Genomic DNA, 9451 nt, shown 5'->3' on the forward strand with positions numbered 1-9451 from the left:
GATCATTTTGACCATGTGCCTGTCAGGAAGTAGGCGGAGTAGCTTGTAGACTAGGCCACGGTGCCAAACAGTGTCATAGGCTGCTGTTAGGTCGATAAAAACAGCCCCCGCTTTCTTTTTTGCCTAGAAACTCTCCTCAACATCCTGAGTTAGTAGTGTGACTTGGTCTACAGTTGACCTCCCGTGTCGGAAACCAGCTTGTTCTTTGGGAAGCAGTGGGTCAATTATTGGTTCGACACGGGCGTAGATCAGTCTCTCAAGGATCTTGAAAGGGATGCAGAGCAAGGAAATGGGGCGATAGCTCTTTGCATTGTCTAGTGGTTTGTTTGGCTTAGGGATCGCGACGACCAGAGATCTTCTCCATACTTAAGGAATCTTAAGGCGGCGCAGGCAGGACGACAGGAAATCGCATAACCAGGACTTTAGAACATAACCAGCGTGCATGATAAGCTCGGGGCATATCCTATCTGGACCAGGGGCCTTACCAGGTTTTAGGTGCTTGAGGGCAGCATTGAATTCGCTCCTTGAAAAGGAGCTAGAAATGCTCTCCTGGTCGCGTGAGTTGATCTTCCAAAGCTTTGTTACTTCTTTGGTAACAAACCGATCGGAGGTACGATCACACGGCTTATATATCCCATTTTGTATTACCTGCGATGCGATCTTATTAGCAGGAATGGGACATTGTCGGGGTGATTGTCTTGATCGTTCCGTAAGGTTATTTAGTGTGCTCCACGCTGTACGGCTTGAGTGCGAGAGATCGATAGATGGGATGGTCTCTGTCCAGCGTTCTCTTCTTTTTGCATCGAGTCTTTCCAGAAAAGCCTTGGCGGCTGAGGGTGTTGTTTGACCATCGATCTGAAGAGCTAACAAAAGATTGGTAGAGGCGCTCGGCAGCAATGGTAGAGGCGATGGTAGAGGCAATTGGTAGAGGCGATGTCGGCAGCAATGGCCGAGTGGTTAGCGCGTTGGGCTCGCAGTCGAGAGCCTGTATGTTCGACTCCAGCCACCCGCACTTGCTGTTGTTTCTCTGGGCAAGAAACTTTACGATAATTGCCTCTACCCAGTGATCGATTTCGAGTAATGGGTAGTACCAAATTTAAGTCATAAATAGAGTAGACAACCGGAAACAGACATTGCCGTCGGCTGCAGCGTGGGTCAGGTGTACGTCGGAAGGCGTACACCGATGCATAGCGCTCAAGTCCGCTTTCCCGCAATGCAGGATAAAGATAAACAAACAAACAAACACTCTGCATCCCAGCACGGAGTGTAGTTACTTCTACGACCGCGAGGGATGGCTTGTTTGGCACATGTTAGAATGGTGATGCAAAAGTTCTGGTAGGCCTCGTCCACATTGTGACAGTTAGGTGGAGGTAACTCATTTGTGAACTTGTTGGTAAGGAGGCTAAAGCGATTCCAGTCGGCTTTACGGAAGTTCCACCGCTTGACTGGTTCACTCGGAATTGGTGTCTTGATCGATATTGCGGTAATGAGAGAAGGTCGGTGTTGAGACCGAGGGAACTTCTGTAGCACTCGTCTGTACGGAAGCTGATTGTCGTTGCCAGTGCTAGCAAAGGCCATGTCTGGGTTTGTTCCAGTGCCCCATCGCCCGGATGTGAAGCTGGCTTCGTCTTTGGGGTTGTACAGTGGGGCATAGTTGTTATTTGATGCCCAGTTAGCCAGACATGCACCAGAAGGGCTGGTGATGCGGCATCCCCAGTCGACGTGCTGGCAATTAAAATCACCAGCATAGAGGCAGGGGTGGGGTACACTGGAATGGTGGTTGGGGTGAATGGCGAGGGAGGTGGCTTGTAGATGTTTACGATTTTGTAGCCGTTGACGTCCACACTTAGCCATTCAATCTCTGAGTCTGAAGGGGATTGTTCAACCAGTCTCCAGTTCAGCTTCTCGTGGACAAATGTGGCTAGGCCGTGTGTCCTGCTTAGGATTGACCCAGCTAGTGAGTAATTTTGGATCACTAGCCTGTCTGCGCTGTGACAGTGGGTCTCCTGGAGGATGATGATAAGGGCCTTTTGTTATTGAGCTACTCTTTGTACGACATCGATTTTAGCAGTCGTAAGGCCTTCAACGTTAAGTTGTAGGATGTTGGGACTTCTGGCATCTTTCTTCGTTCTCTGGGGCCGAGGGTTCATCCTTTTACCACCCCAGAGACGCCCTGATGTGTCTCTGTTTGTTCTCATTAGCCTGTTTTGTAGTTACCGGGACTCACCGCGAGGAGGTTGACAACATGAGTCCCTAATGATGTTAGGTGTCGAGATGCTAAAATCTCATTGAAAAAAATTGAGCTTTGCTGTTTCTAGATGCAATTTCAACGGTTTTAGTTCCACGTCTGACCGTCAAAGTTGCCAATAACCTGATCTGTCAACCAACTTATCTAGGCTAAGGGATTTATCGCTATGCTCTACACAGTGCCGGCAAAAAGTTTAGAAACTTTTTTAATTTTAATAATTTCATTCGGTAATTAGACTCTGCGACGAAATAATAGCCTTGTACAGTAGCCTACTATGTTATTATTATAGCCTACCCTAGCCTAACCTATTCTTTGAACATGGCGAAAGACTTATTCAGCATTGCTTTCGATATGTTGTTTTCTAAATCGTATAGGCTACATGTAAATGAAAAACAAAGCTACTTTCTTGGGTTTTAGGGGGGGTAATCGCTCCAATCGCCCCCTCTGGATGATGTCTCCTGAGGCTGATGTCTCCAGCTCGGCAGTTTTCAAAATGAATGCATTTTTGCTGCCGCAAAATCATTGCTGACGTAGATTACGGAGTATGAAATGTTGTCCGCCGAAGTAAAAGTTTTGAATACGTTTATTTGCGGTGATTCAAATTTAATGATTTCTTGTCAATTCTAAACTTTATGCACTTGTTGAGAAATATGCAAAGCTCACGAGACAAAACAGCAGGAAGAGCTGTTTTAAGAGATCATTTTTTTTGCGTGTAGGACATAATCCGATCGTTCTTATTACGTAACGTTCCATGATCGTTGAAGTCGATGCCAAACCTTAGCGGCCGCATAAAACAATGATATCAGGTTGGCTAGGTGATAATAGCGGTAAGAGACGTCGATAATGCAGGCAATATCTGCGACCAAGACCATTAAACACCTTTTCTTTTATCGGTTTTCGATTTACTTCTCACACATTGTGAACAAAACAGTGCGTTCTGTTGAATCATAATTGATCTCACAGTGGGAAGACCTCTTTTAAAATAGCGCGTCTAATTTAGCTGGTTTATTTAATATTGCCGTGAATAGTTACGTGGCTATTCCAGCAGCGTAAGTTACTCTACGCTCTACTTATACACGGGAGAAGGAAATATCACCGATTTCAGTTCAAAAGTAGGGGTTCGACTTATACACGAGATTGACGTATACTCGAGTAGTTACGGTAGTGCAGGAGTGTAGATAGATGAGTGTATGAGATGTATATATTTTCACAATGTATACATCAATACAGTGCTTATATTGAAGCAAAACACGGATAGCAGTTTTGAAAAATGCATTTTTTCTTTAAGTTGTATTCACGTAATTGTTCGTTGTGTCGTAGTTTCAACTCGATAAAGTTTGCAAAAATCGATTTCATGTTTAAAGTCACAAAAAATCTAACGGACGTTTCGATAACTCTTGAAACAAGAATAAACATTCAACCTCGCATTCGCTTTTTCGCTACCAGGCGTTTTGACTTTGAAGTTGCTCCTCTCGCGAAGGAAGATAAGGAATGTGTGACTGTGAATGTGCGTTCACGTGGCCAATTTCCCCCCTTCAATCAGATAGATCAGCTGTTTACAGTTTTCAAAATCATTTCAAGTTTTGATGGAAGATCTTGTATAATAAATGCACAAGAAACCACAATAAAAAGCAACCTGTACAAATCCAGGACCAATTGCAAGTGAATCATAAAATCCTTCATAATAGTATCTATAGAGCCAGTTAACCAAATACAATACTCGATAGATGCCCAAAAGAAGCAAGTAATGCAGAGTTATCGTACCTGCTTCCCCTGTCTTGCTGATCATGTACATTTGCGGTAAAATGGCAACACTTTCCAAGTAATGCTAAAGGTCCATAAAATCTCAAAAATGGTGAAATCATAGTTCAATAACAAGGCCAAGATCAGTGCGGGAAGTAATAACAACTCGGCAAAACAGAGTTCGTTTTTTCTGTTATTATACGTATCCTTGTATTGGACATAAATCAACAAAACAGCAAATAAGGTTAAAGTGATACAAAGAATTTGTATAGTTGTGTTGTATATTATACAGAGGTGTAATAAGAAAATATATCCAAATATCTTGTAATAAACACAACCAAGTAAAGTACTTGACTTTTTCCAGACAATCCAGTGCACGATTCGCTCCTCAGTATTTGAATAATCAAGATGAACATTGCCAATAAATGGCATATACAGAATCTGCAGTCAATCTGAAAATGTTCATGCTTGCATTTGTAGTAATATCGTCTTAATGCAGGTCGCAAATCAATTAAATTTTCTGAACAAACCACTTATACCAGCCTACAGGTGCAAACACAAAACGTTTCTTGAGTTTAATTAATAGAATAAAATGAAAATGTACACTTGCATACCACAACAAAGACTGAAAATGCATAGAAATTATGAGAAAATGCGGGAAGCACGATTGTACTATACAGTTAAATACAAACTTCTTAAAAGCTAGGTAAATAATCACAGTAATAATATTATACTGTATAAGTGGTTTGTTTTCGAGGTGTTAGAAAGAACACCATTAAACAATCCTAACATAACACAACCCTCTTTAGCTTTCACACAACAAAAAGACACTCTCCTGCAAAGCTAAGTTTAAAAATGCAAAATTGTGAGAATGCACTTTTTTTCAATTCAATTGGGTTAATTTTTTAAGCAAACAAAGCAACTTTGTCTTGCAATACATCACTCTGAATATCTTCAAAGTGTTTTCATCTGAAGGCTCACACTTAAAGAGGAAGCTTATGTGAATTTCCCACCAGTGTTCCAGTGATCTCTTTTCAAGATTATTATTGATCTATGTTCGTTCGGTCATGGGATTTTGCATCCATTACAAATAAGATTGAAAATCTATTCAAGTAATTTTTTTATCATCATCATTAAGTTCCTTCCTCTCGTCAAGGATTGGAGGCAATGAAGCGTTAAGTTTTTCTGTAGTGACATTTTTCTTTTGCAGTTTTGTATTCAAGTCCTGACCAGTCTTTAATATCATTAGTCTTTGGTGGTCTGGCCCTATTTCGTTTTCCATTCCTTCGAGTAGTTCAGTAGTTGTCTTTGAATAGAATTGTTGCGAATCATGTGGCCAAAATATTTAATTTTTTTTGTTTTAATTGTTTGTAAAATCTCCATTGTTGGTTTACATTTGAAATAGTGCTTCTTTGTTCGTGATTTTATTCTTCCATGACATTTTAAGCATTCTTCTATAAACCCACATTTCACATGCCTCTTAGTCGTTTTACCATTTATGACAATGTCTATGTTTCTGCATTTTAAAGTAGCATAGTCCAGATATAGCATTTCATAATTCGTTTTCGAGTGTTGATGTTATTTTTGCATTTGGTTAATTTCTTTTTCATTTTGACTGAAGTTGTTTCTTGCTATTTTAAATCTATTCTAAAAATTTCTTATACATTTTTTTAAAAGCGATTGTAAATACAGCACAATTGCGGTTTGTAAAATAACATTGTGGAATTTTCTTAATTGAATTGTTAACTTGCATGGCGGGATCACCATCAAACATTATCTGAACATCAAGGCAGTGCATGAAAGATTTCGCAAAACAAAAGAATTGCAGTAACCTTTAGAGAAGCTCAACCGGGTTATGATGAATCTTTATTGAATTCCACATAAATTTCATCATATTGCAATTATACACTACAGTTATTTAGGCCCTAATCGAACGAGGATAGAAGACGCCATACTCGAGTTTTATACTTGTTTAGGATGATCAGTGGTGTGTCTTAAGCAGGTATCGAATTTCCATCTGTTAATCCCAAACAAGGGTGAAACCGAGTATTGCGTATTCTATTTTGGTTCAATCGAGCCCTAGTGAATTTACAAATCCCAATCATGAATAACAATAATTGTTGTTGTTAAAATAGAAACACCTTACCCATCAGGAGACAAATGTGAAAACAATAGTTTCAAGTAAGGGGCCTTCCATAAAAGACGTTCTCATAACATCGTAAAAAAATCTTGCCCTTCCCCCATGTCCGCACTGTGCAGGGTTGTTGGTATTTTACCCGACCCAAAAAAACCCGGGTGGGTTTTTTTAATAAAACCCACTTAAAAAAACCAAAAAAAAACCATAAAAAAACCCAGAGCATCATATTTGTCCAGTTTTTATAAGAAAATTAAAAAAATGAACAAAAACACTACAAAGCACTTAAAACAAACTTTAAATTAGGACTTTAGGATGTGATTGTGAAGTAAATTTCCAAGAACAAACTGAAAACGCAGTGGATATTGTACAGTACACAAAAATCAAGTAATGTCACTTTGTGTATACTACACTAAAACTCATTTATGCAAGACGGCCTTATAGTTAAACTGGTGAAAGTACTACTCTATTGTAGTCTGTATATATGATGTGAAATGCAATTTAGGAGGCTATTTACCAATTACAGATTCTGGATCCTAACGCATGGCTGTTTCAGAGCATTTGCCTAAATGGCCATTGGCCACGCAATTGCTCATCCATTAGTCATTACTATATATATATAATATATATAAATTATAAAAAATATTTAAACATGATGGCATAAATGCTCCTTGCCTTCAAATCTAAAGCAAATGATGCAATAATGTGATTTCTACCACGGTAGCATCAACTTGGTATAGAAATCAGTGGATGATGCAACATCCAACTTGATCTTGAAATTAATGGATGATGCAACATTCAAGCAACAACAGCCCTAGTGGATTATTTTATTGAGTTATGCAAGCATGTACTGTGAGTGAAAGGCACTTCATTCGTAAAAAGTAGTTTTGAGGTGAAATAAGCATGAATCTACTCTTTTTTTAAAAAACTCAAAAAAACCCGGGTTTTTCTCAACCCTGGCACTGTGTCAATGAAAAGTCAGCGATTTGTAACCCCCCTTCCCTTCTGGCTGCGGACATCATTTATGAACAGTCCTGAATTTTGCCAGATAATTGCATGTTATTGTTAGTAGCTTGTTTGTTCCAATGTAAGCTTGCGTGTCAAGGTTTTTTAATACAGATTCAGTCTTTACCCATGTACCAATTGGCCACCTGACAATAAGGAGTGTTTAAACTGTTATATTTTATCAGTAAGATCAATTTTATCATCTTCATAATCATTTAAAGTTTTAATAGAAGATCTGGTACAATATATGTAAAAAAAATCACAATAAAGAACAGTCTGTACAACTCCAGCACCAATGGCAATTGAATCAAAGTATCCTTCATGGTAATATCTATAAACCCAGTTAACCAAATACAGTGCTCGATAAATTCCCAAAAGAAACAGATAATGCATTGTTATTGTACCTGCTTCCCCTGTTTTGCTAATCATGTACATTTGTGGAAAAATAGCAACACTTTCCAAGTATATACTAAAGGTCCATAAAACCTCCAGCACAGTAAAGTCATGATGAAAACACAAAGCTAGAAACAGTGCCAGCAGTATTGATAACTCTGCAAAGCGGAGTTCATTTTTTCTATCATATGTGTCCTTGTATTTGACATAAATCAAAAAGACGGTGAATAAGGTGACAATAACAAAGAGAATTTTCAAGATTGTGTTATATAACGAAAAATAATAATAGAACAAATCTGAGTATCTTGTGATGAATACAAACAAATAGAAAACTTGGCTCTTTCCAGATAATCCAGTGCATGATTTGGTCTTCAGCATTTGCATGATCAGAACAATGGTAGCCAATAAATGGCACATATCTGCAGTCAATCTGATAGCATTCAACATTGTAGCTAAAATGACTTATATGTAAAGTCGTTAAACTGATTTAAACAAAAGAGCTGTAACAGAAATAAAAACAATTCAACAGGCCACAGCACCTGACACAAGGCATGGCGTTAGCGTGGTTTATTCTGCACAATCTTCCAAAGGATTGGGTTAATATCTCAAATGTCTACTTCAATATGAGATCACTTATTCAGTGACTTTTACATAGGCTGAATATTGAATAATCAACTTTCATAAGTTTCGAGTAGTCATAATCTGAAAACATTTCAATAATAATACATTTGACGTTGTAAGCACCAGGGTGCTGTTTCATCATCATTCTAATGTATATTATATAGCACAGTTGCTGTAAATAGTTGTAGTGTCAGTAAGATCAATAAACCCTTAGAAGAAGCAATAATTATAGATGCATAACACATATTTCTAGATAGATTTTTAATACAAACATGAAAAATACGTGGTGTAATAACACTGTCAATTAATACAATATATATTACGGTATATGAAATAAGAAAATTTTAAAGAATTATATACAGCTCCAGTCATTGTCATAAACTTTGCCATGCTACATCAAGCAAGCTTCAAACCTACAAAACTCTATATATTGTGGACACTTATCAAAAGTTATCAAACAGTCAAAAGAAGAAAATTGAAGTATTTCGGACACACAATAAGGCAAAATTCATTACAAAGATCATTAATAGAAGGGAAGATAAACGATAAAAGAAGTAAAGGCAGACCAAGAATGATTTGGACAACAAACATCACAAAATGGACAAAATTAACTTATGAATGTGCAGTACGCACAGCTCATGGTCGAGAACAATGGCGCATTGTATCCAACCCTCCATACGAGGAAGGAACAAAATGATGATGATGATCAAAAGTTGACTGTTTTCAAAAGTATATTATATGTGCATAAATTCTCACTAGTTATAACAAAGACTTGGCTATATCTACAGCACCAGTAATAATAGTCAGATAAAAAATTTTGCCTTATTTGAAAAAACTTTAAACTAAAGCCATTGGGGACAAAATCTTCTGTGATTTGGAAAATGTTGAAATCTTGAAAACAGAACAAAACCCTAACAACACTTGCCAGGAAACAATGCTCATTGATCACAACCAGTGTCACAGAACAGATACAGTATAGCCACTTTGTAGTAACGACCTTATGCTGAGACCTAAAAGCCTTAAGCAGTGGTTCCCAACCTTTTTAGGCTTACAACACCCTACTAAAGAGGAAAATATATTATGGCACCCCATGGCATACCAACGATCTTTCACCTCGAATACAGCAGATCATTGAAGCCAACTTTAACTGTTTCAAACCAAAGAATTTTGGTGCTCTTCCACAAGACGCCCTGTTGGTCAACCAGACAAAATGATGACGTCACACATTGGAATGGACTATTATGAAGGAGGAAGTGCGGGGTGGAAATGGAACGAAATACACCAGAAGGAAATTGTCTCCCATTCAT

General features: G+C 38.3%; 1 pseudogene; it reads right to left on the minus strand.

The window, feature by feature from the left end:
- Positions 1–7154: 7154 nt before the first annotated feature.
- LOC145766702 (ER lumen protein-retaining receptor 2 pseudogene) lies at positions 7155–7970 on the minus strand (annotated as a pseudogene).
- Positions 7971–9451: the final 1481 nt, after the last annotated feature.

The sequence above is a fragment of the Aplidium turbinatum genome, chromosome 3 (genome assembly GCF_918807975.1).
Source record: "Aplidium turbinatum chromosome 3, kaAplTurb1.1, whole genome shotgun sequence".
Classification (NCBI taxonomy): Eukaryota; Metazoa; Chordata; class Ascidiacea; order Aplousobranchia; family Polyclinidae; genus Aplidium; species Aplidium turbinatum.